Below are 10,322 nucleotides of genomic sequence, written 5' to 3' on the forward strand. Positions count from 1 at the left end.
GGGGTGGGGGTGGGAAGTCCAAGCCCGAGCTCCGCGCGTAGAAAATTTGCTCGCAAGTTTGCTCTTGCGCGGTCTCCGCGCCAGGCTGCTGCTCTTAAATTAACTGATAGGAGCCTTACGTTCTGACAAAGCAAAAGCAAGTTATTTCTGGCTCTCCCTACGAAGGACACCCTTTGTTACATATTATTTTTAGACAGCCATTACAGCCATATTCGAAATTTGAAGGATTTCACTGCAATATGTTTCTGTGAGGCAGCTGCACCCACACGCTTAAAAAAAACAACTTTTAGCTGGCCCAGCCCATCAAGACAAACCCTTGCCTTCACCAGTCACACAGAACGCATCCTGCGTGTAGCAAAAAAGCAAACGGTGAAGAGCAGGTGTGATCCTCTTTGCGCTGCTGTAACCACCATCCCCTGCGCACCGCCTTCTTCCAAATGACCTGGCAATTCACTCCTACATTGTCTCGAGTCCTGCTGTGCTTGCTGGCCTCAAACAGCTGCTGCATAGATGCAACACATCTATGACTAGGAGTTCAGAAATAGAGGCACCTGTCATTACTTGTAGGAAGTGAATTAAGGTCCAGAGAGCTTAAGTAACTTTGCTAAGGAAATCCTGTGGAATAGGCAAAGTGCTTTCCAACTCCTTCCCCCCCGCCCCCAACAGGGACCATCCAACATCTAAATTTAAACAGAAGCTGTTAAAACAGCTAACATTTGTGCAGTGCAGAAATAGATTTTTAGGATCAGACAGGCCCAGTAACTTCAATTTCCAATAAAAGAAAAGTGATTGTGTGAACTATAGAGGCCATCTGGTCATTTGCGTACTTGCCTGTGAGGAATTACTCTCCGGTTCACACCGCTCAAGCGATCTCACCATCAGTCTCGAAGTCTTACCACATGCTGGTTTAAGTCCGTGGTGTTGTTCTGGAAGTCAGCTCATGATAGAAAGTTACTGAAGAGGGAGCAGCATACTAAATCATACACGTTGGTGCGCAAAAGATAAAAATTACTAGAAATGATAAATATTGTCAAGAAGTATAATAAAATCTCATTTATGATAGAAAACATGGTGTTTTATCTTTTAAGTGATAATCCACATGTGCATCTGCCCTGCAGGTGTACAAATGCTTTGTAACTGGAGAAAAGTTTTCCACAGAGAACTTGATGGTGTCCGTACCCTCACGTGCCTGATGCACAAGCAAGTCTGCCACTTTTTCCAGTTTTTTTTTTTTCTGCCAGGTGGACTACAGCATTCCTTAGCTGGACATCCCTTTGATAATGCGGTGTTCCTTGCTGGTATTTGTATCATTTAATCATCTTTTAAACTCAAGCTTTATTCTCTCTAGTAAGCTCTACTTACATGACTTTTTCGTGAGGTTCATCTTCCAGCTCCATCTGCCCTGTGCATAGGGCACTTTTGGTAAAACCACTCCATCCATAAGGCATAGTAGTCTTAAACTTCACACTGATAAAAACAGGAAGTGGCAGTTCCAAAATGATTTCATTAAAAAGACAGCAGCAGCATCGATTCCCACAACCTATTGACCAAGGACTCATAGCACAGCCTGAATCAATCACGACAGCGTGCTGTGGTGCCAGGACCCGATCTCCCAACAGATTTGAAATGAAAAGCGGCTGATCCACTTTAGCCTAATGCAGAAAGGCCTCCCTGCCCCTCAGATTCTCGACAGAATTTCAAAGAACTGCTGAGCTTCATTTCCTGGTGCCCATACTGAAGACGGTGTCTCCACCTCAAATTACTCACGTGCAGGCAGGGTTCACCAGCGTTACACATCCTCGCAGTTCTCCTCAGCAAGAAGCTAGGAGGAGTTTTCGCTACGGGCTGTCCAGGCTCCGGCACAGCATGCCTGCCATTCCTCGATACGGTTACTTCACAGCAACGGCACAAACCATCAGGGCAGGCTCAACACACAGTTACAGCATTAGGAGCCTTACACTTTCGCATCATCTCTCATTGACCATATGACAGGCTACCAGGCCAGAATCCTCAACCCCTCCACGTTAAATATTACTACGTTAGCCCATATTATTTCAAAATGCAACCATATGTAGTATTGTCTGGGCCACTTGACCAGTCCTCAGCACACGCTTCTGTAACTTCAAAGATTTGTTTCCTTTGCCTTTTCCAGCTCACCAGTGAGACTTGGTGCCTCAGAATAGTATTCTTTCTGGTTTTGGACAGGGAGGAAACAGTTGTACTAGGATACCATACAATTTCAAGCAAAAAATAACTGGCCCCCTGAACCACAGTCTGATGGCAACGGGACCCTCACCACCTTTTTCAGCACTAGCTCAACAAGCACACAGGGCTTCAGCCCCAGTCCATTAGAATCTTTACCCCCCTACTTGGCAACATCAAGTTTTTATTCAAGTTGCCACTGCTGACTCACCCTGCATGGAATATTTCCACAGAAGGAGTATCTTCTGCCTACCAGCTTTCAGCTGCACTAGTTATCAAATCCTTGAGAGAAACGTTTCAAAAAGGAAGGATCATGTAAACAAACACAAATGCTATTTATTTGCTTTAGCATCCTCCTCTCCCTCCTTGCAGGATCAACCTTCCCAAAACACGTATCTATGTTGCTGAGGTGCATCACCTACATAGTATCATCTTTGTTTTACAGACTAATAAAGACCAACTCAGGCTTGCACTTAAGTACTGGCAGCGATGCTGATCTTCTCTGGACAGAATTCTGTATCCCTCTCTCGGTCTGAACAGCTGGTGAAGGGACAAGCAAGAGGCAGAGCCACACGTTCTTTAGAACCTGCAAGAATCTTTCCATTTCAAGATAGGTTTTGGGCTGCCATAATGTGTGTGTGGGGGTCTTCTTCCTATCACGATGGCAAATCTGCCTAACCTTGTTACATCATGTGAGGCATCTGTATGATGCCTCAAGCCAATCTATGCCTATGAAATTCTCAAGACTGGCTTCCCCACTATATGGTTTACACCTTCAGACTCATCTATGCATGACAAATACCCCCCCACACACAACCCTGTCCCGAATATGGTCTCATAAGGCACAACATTACCATGGGCCTTGCATCCTGCAAGGGGATGCTTTTTGATCTCACTTACCTCATCAGCCGTGGTATATAGCACTGGCAAAGTACTCCGGGGCATGACTGTGCAAGGCTGTTTTTTCTCAAAAGAAAGGTTCCCAGACCTCACAGAAGCCAGAACAGCACGAACTGTGGGAAAGATGCTGCAACCCTATCAAAAAGACATGTTACAGCAGCATGCTGACAAACAAAATCACAACTGTTTATCTTCAGTCTGTGAGGTGGTGTAGTGTCCCTCCACCTCTTCTGGATGATCTTTGTGAACTAGTATATTTAAAGAAAACTCCGCATATCACTGATCCATCTCCTAGTTATCACTGATACTTTGGCAGAAAGGCTGACTTCTTTTTCATACTAGACTGAGTGGGATACACAGTCCAAAGTCCTAGACAACATGCCAGAATGGGAACCAACGTTTTGGCTTCAAATATGGAAGAAAAATGTTGGCCCTTTTTATCCCTACATGTTTACTGAGCATCTTCCTTGTTCTCTGATTAGGAAGAATTGTCTGCCTTTTCCTTTTCTTTCCTCTGATCCTGAAGTTTTAGCCATATTATGACAAAAAGTGTGAGTAAAGATGAAATAAATATTGGTGTTCATCCATGTTCACCAACTGCTATGGAATCAAACTTTCTTCTGATGGCCTCACTGACTGTTACTTCCTGCATGTACCACCTTTCCCATTCTCAGAAGTGGTTCTCTGTTTATAAAATTGGTATAAGACCCTTTAGGTCTTCAGTACAGTTCATGTTGATCCAACAAATGGTCTTCACCAAAATACGAGTTTTAAAACAGACCGGAGGCTGTGTCAGTGCCTTTTATGGTACTGACAAAAGCAGAGCCCTTTTATCATCAGAGCTCTACCAAGACTCAAGCTACATCCATGTGCTTGCTAAGAAATACCTCTGTGAGTTGCATCTGCTAAGCAGTCCTAGGGAATGTTATCTATAGATAATACTTAAAGACCGTTTGACAGAGTGGTCTTTAAGCTGTACAGCTGCTATGCAAAGGCCCTTACCCCGTTTCCATTTAAGCATTTGTGGGAACTACTGCCTGGAGTCACCTACTACAAGAAGAGGTATGTAGATTGTCACTTGCGGACAGAAAGATATGTTAAGCAGTTCATTGAGATACACAACTGACAGGGAAACCTGCTTCCTGCCTCACTTACCCTTCCACTGTCTAGCTTGAATCCTTTAACAATGTGTACCTTTGGGATTTTGCAGTTATAAGGCGCTCTATACCATATGTGCTCGTATCTGCTGGATAGGTGGGGCTTGAGCTCACCCCTACGGACACTGCAAAGATTAAAAAAAAAACCACACCAAAACCCACCTTTGGTATTAGGATATACATGAAACCTTATGTAAACTATACTTCAACCAAAAAAAATTCTCCAGTTACAAAATGCTGCACCAAAGCCACAAAGCTTGCCCAACTACTCACCTGTAGGTCTTCTAAGTAGTAAAACTACTATCTATTGGAGACTATTTTATTGAGCACAAACCCTGGGAGCAGACTTATTTGCACTCTTATGTATAACGACATTGTTGTTTTCAAAAGAGCAGACAGACCCATAAACAAGGGAATAGTATTCCCCTTCTCCCCCGTCATTTGCCTTGTTGGCATTAATTATTCAATTCCTAGTGTTTACAGTTTGGCACCTTTATTATGTTCTGCATAGTAACAGCACCTGCAAAGGTCTTTACAGGAAGCTATTCCTGCCAAATGGTAACTGCCATCAAAATAACCCTTCATAAACAAGTCACCAATTTTCTGCTCCCTGAACTGCCTCCCTGCATTGTCAGATGAAAAGGATTGCCTGTGCAAGGGAGGCAGCAGGAAAGTAAGTCCAGGGTTTGCGGGTGCCCCTTCAGCTTCCCTGGTTATTAGCCATCAAAAGAAGCTGCGTGTTTAGAATTGGAGTGTCTGTCAATTCACACAGCGTAACTAACTGAGCCAAGTTATGGGCAAAGACAAAATGTCAGTGGCAATGGGTAGGAATAAAAAGCAAAACAACAATTACTATGTGAAAAGTTCTAAAAATATCATACTTGCATAGCAAAGAATTGCAAAACACTGTAGCTAAACAATTTATATTGGATTTTTACTTTTTTTTTTTGCAAGACATGCTGAGGAAACCTCAGTAGCGGATAAACACAGAATTTACAGAAAGTTAATGCAACAAAAAAACACCTATTTGGACTGAAGTTTTTTGTCAAAGGCAGCCACAGTGAAAGGAAAACAAAGTGCTCTCCACACAAACATCTGATGCACAATATATTTCAAATAAAACATTCTTTTCAGTACTTTTATTTTTAATTTCTCCCTGTGGTTGTTCTCCTCATCAGGTTTAGATTTCAGAAGATACTTTGTTTACCACAAACTCAGGTAACTGCTTAAGCCAGCATAACCCACGTAAACCGTATTAATGCAAATGAATTATTATTTTCTCACATAACCCTTTCCTACTCCCTGATCCTTTCCTCTGCACTGGAAACAGCCTTCATCCAAGCAAAGAAAAGTTACTCACTGCCTTCATAAAGTTTAATTATATATAAAGTTTATTTTATTTATTAAATCCCTTAGAGTGACTTCTCTAATTCTCAGTTCCTTGCTGTCAGTATCAAAACTTGCAAGTGTAATATGTGATGAAGTATAAACTCAGAGGGGAGTTGTTTTCCTGGTCAGGTCACTCACAAACGTATATCTCCAAGAAACAATCTCCAATGTTTACAATGAGTTAATACTGCAGCCTTAGTATAGTTAAGTTAAAATTCAATCAGCAATGAGACACAAATCCAGTCTTAATTACTTTACTACCTCTTCCTCATTCATTCTAGAGGACAAACCTGGTCTGCAGATGATTAAGACTGTATGCAATGGAGGAAGCTTTGCTGTTAGAATCCCTAGTCATTTACTGCAGAAGAAATCCCAAAATAGATGGGCTCATTCAGAATTAAAACCTTGTCTCCTCATTTACACAGGGAAGAACTGTAAAGCAAGATGACATCAAAATCTGGGGAGGAAAAATAAAGTGAAAAAAGTAAGTCAGAGGCAAGACTCAATACATGACGACCACAAAAAAAACCCAAACAAACAAGAGAATCAGACATGGCTCATAGCTTCCTCTGTTCAGAAAAACTCAACTCATATGTATCATTTAACAAATAGTAATGAGCCCTACGCAGGTTTTCTTTGCTTTGTCTCAGACACATCTACCACCTCGGCCAGTGCCTGATGCTGGCTAATAAAGAAATTTTCCAGACTCGCGCATATATAAATCGGTTCTGATACATAATATGGCTTCATAATGCAGACAGACTCTCAATAGGCTCAAAAAAAAAAAAAAGTTAGAATAGGAACTTCAAATTGAGCACTCCTGAAAGATGTATTCCAGCACCATCCTCACTCTGCATAAAAGGGTATGAATAAATCCTGTGAACATCCTATTGTGTGCTCCACTCCAAGTCAAAAGTCACTGATATACACCTCTGATGTGCTATAAATCCAGGATGATAAAGAGATTAGACAACTGTGTTCGTAACAAATGAAGTAATTAATGTAAAAGCACAAAGGCATCATAGTTTTGGCAGCGAATGCTGCTTGAAGTTGCTCACAACTACTGTGTAATCACTCATTCTTTATTTTTTGAGGACCCAACCTGACACCTTAGATCTGATGAGCAGAGCCAAGTGCCTGCTGAAGTTAATGGAGTATGTATGCTAAATATGTAAGTACTCTCCTATGTTAAACGTTCTTAGAAATTGTACCCTTGTGATACTAATTTGGACACCCAAATTTAGTACTTCTGACCTCTATTTTAAGGTTTTGATCATTAAGCTGGCACTGTCTAGATAGGGTCCTGAAGAGGCTGGAGTCTATACAAGGAGGAAGAGAGATCATTTTATTAAATATATTACTTCAGTGCATATAAAAGGTAGGAAATTCTTTGTGCTTGACTTAAGAACTATTTTTTCTTGATATAGTCTTCATGATTTCACATGGAAAATGCATCATTGATGCAGAAGTTACTAGAGGTGAAGCCAAAGGCTTGAGTGATTCAGTAAGGAAAATAATCTTATCAGTGCATGTTTAGAGACAAACACATTCACAGCACTATTCTACTAAAGCAAGGTAAGAGCAGCAAAACAGTTAATACTCCCAACACTGGTAGTATCAACATGCCATTATAGCACTTCATGTTTCCAAAAGTATACAAATTCAGACAGACAGACATCAATTTTTCATTGCAGCATCAATGTTATCTTTACCACCATGAAAGAAATAGCTGGAAGCAAGGAAAAAAATCAGGTTAAGATGAACACTTCAGTGACTGGAGAGACTCTGGGACCACAGAACACAAGTGTTGTTTGCAGCAACTGAACATCTACAACCGTCTAATACCACGCAACATAATATTGACAGAGAAATAGGTATATTTAAGGCATATTTAAAATTATGTCACAGTAGGAAGGGATACAAGGATTTCATCTAGTTTCCAACTGGCTTTAGGCTCTTATTACAGCCTCCCTGGGAGCCTTTGGAGTTAAACATGCACCCCAATATCGAGAATGACAGAGAGCTGGTTACTCACAGTTACTGCAGTGACATTTCCTTCTTCTCTGAACCTGTAACACTTATTCTCCTGAGAACCCAAACAGTTTCTTTGGGAGCATGCTCTCAGCTTTCTGATATTCTACAAAATGTAACAGAGAAACAGATACTTGCAGTTTACTCCAGGGACTGGAGTGAGAAATGACTTTTCGTATTCATTTACTATCAGACCACTTTTAATTCATGCCAGGTTCAGTTAAACATGCAAATAAAGATGTTTATTCACAATATCTGAAACAGAAAACAAGTTTATAAATGCATAAACGGGGTGAAAATGAAAAAAAAAATCGGAAGTTAAATAAGGAGAGTTTTGGTTTCTTCCTGTCAAGATGTCTTGCGCAGACTTTCCTAATATTCATCATCACTATGTTCACTCACATACTTACACCTCAGACTGCATGCTTTATGGAGAATCTCTCTCTTTAGACTACCACTACACCAATGCTGCCACATCCACCACAAGCTGGCAGTCTGGAGCCTTCTTCAGGAGCTGCAGTTACTTTTTCTTTCCTTTGCAGTTGTGTTGCCAGATCACCATCACCTCAGCGTTTTATTCTTCATATTACTTTGTTGTTTGTGAGAGGACTTTCTGGCCCCACTTTTGCTCAGATTGTTAAGAGCTACTTTCTTAAGTTTACAATGTGTATTTGTAAAGCAGAAAGAAGCTTCAGCTATTTTGCTTAATCTGTGATACACATCTATAAATTATATACTGAACCACTGACTGGTTTTCAAGCCACTTTAGCAGATAATTTAAAGAAATAATCAACTTGCATCAAATCAATCTCAGACAATCTGAGAATCTCAGCTTCCGCTAACCCTTAAGGAAATTTTTGGAACAGGACGTATGAAAAAATGAAGAGGTACAGAGAGATGTATACAGAAAGAGCAACACACAGTGTGGAAGCACAAAGTGAATTTCCAGTCTTTTTTAGTTTACTGTACAATTTTTTACTATAAGTTGGGAAACTCTTCAAAGTCATAGCTGTCTCCAAAAAAAAAAAAAAAAGCAGATAAGAGAGCTAGATATTCTAATATCATCATGCTTTCTGTGGTGCAGTGAGTGTAACTATGTAATTCCAAGTAAAATTCAACATACATGTTATAATTTTATAGTTTTCCAAGAGATGCTTTATGAGATTATATATTTCTACTTACTATTATTATTGGATGTTAAATAATCACCATAATTACCTGTCAACAGACTGGTGATAGAGGCTTCTTAGCTAAGCTCTCACATCTCTATTACTGAGTCTAGCTGGCAGATCTGGCCACAACCAAACTTCATTTTTAAGTAGTTGTATTCATTTAATTGCACTTCTGTAACAGTGGAAACTGGGCACGTAAAGTAACTTCACCTCAAATCCCTTTGGTCTCATTGTGGCAGTTCAACTGTATCAGTAAAAACACACTGCAAGTTACAGAGTTATAATACAGAACTAAGACGGACTGCCAGCATGCAGTGCAATAGCTATTTCGTTGTGATTTTGAACAGCATATAAATGGAAAAAAAACCAAAAACCAAAAACAAACCCAAACCCTTGACATGAGATTTCCAAAGGAAACATTAAACATAACAGATCATTTACTTTGTTGACTGGCACATTTAGAAGACCACATGAGTACTATAGAAATACAAACGTACAAATACCATAGAAGAATGTTCAAGAGCTCCACTATTTCAAACCAAAAAGCAATCAACTGATTTCTTCATTTATTGCTACATATCCGCCAAAACATTTTTTGACTAAATCTATTCAATTAGAAGAAAAAAAATAAAAATCAGTCGACTGATGAAAACAACTCAGATGAAAAAAAACAAGTACTTGCTTAAGCACTGTTTCTCTCTCTGAACCGTGTCTTAATCTAAAACTTAGCATTACTTTCAAACCAGCATTGTTAATGTTTCTCTCCTGCTTCCACTCCCAAGGCTTGCCTTACCTGAAAGTTATGACCAGTGACACTAAAGCAGAAATCTACGACTGACACTGGGAATTTGACAACAAATATCAAAGTCTCACTAGATCATATCATTGCCCAGCTCTCTGTAGAAATTACATACATTGAAAAAAAAAAAAAAACCCAAACCACAGCCAAACACCCAAAACCCCCTAACAAACCACCCCACTTCACCCCCACCCCACCCAAAAAGCCTGGATCCCTCAGTCCACTCAACAACCTTGCCTAATCTCTCTCAAGCACAGACGACAACCACCTACCTACAAGCGAACACCAAAATGGAGGAGCTTTACCCACAAGAATTCCGACACCTCAAGCACACAGCGGGCCACTGCTTCGCTGAACCGTCGCTCCGCGCACCCTTCACCCCCGAGCGGCCTCCCCGGCGGCGGGGCCCAGAGCCAGGCGTCAGGCACAGCGCCCCGCCCGAGGCGGGCAGTGGCTGCAAGCACAGCAAAACAGAACCCAGAACCCAGCCGAGGCCGCATTAGACCACAATCACGTATCAAGGTGCGGTTTTTTAAATGCAAATATGCGCAACAGAGATTAAATTCCTGAAAAGGTGAGGGCTGTGTTCAGGCTAGCGGCGTGCCCGCGCTCCAGCGGATCGATGCCCACGAGGAGGCCTCGCCCAGCTCAGGGTTTCGGCCAGGGGATGCC

General features: G+C 41.1%; 1 protein-coding gene across 1 annotated transcript in view; it reads left to right on the forward strand.

Moving 5' to 3' along the window:
- The first annotated feature begins 9,496 nt into the window (after nt 1-9,496).
- The window catches only part of ZBED4 (zinc finger BED-type containing 4), a 27,823-nt gene continuing 26,997 nt past the window's right edge, over nt 9,497-10,322 (forward strand). The window contains exon 1 of the mRNA XM_009647944.2: nt 9,497-10,172. The gene's annotated coding sequence lies outside the window, so the exon portion shown is untranslated. The remainder of the gene's footprint in view (nt 10,173-10,322) is intronic.

This window comes from Egretta garzetta, unplaced genomic scaffold (assembly GCF_000687185.1).
Source record: "Egretta garzetta isolate BGI_Z169 unplaced genomic scaffold, ASM68718v1 scaffold681, whole genome shotgun sequence".
In the NCBI taxonomy this organism is placed as follows: domain Eukaryota; kingdom Metazoa; phylum Chordata; class Aves; order Pelecaniformes; family Ardeidae; genus Egretta; species Egretta garzetta.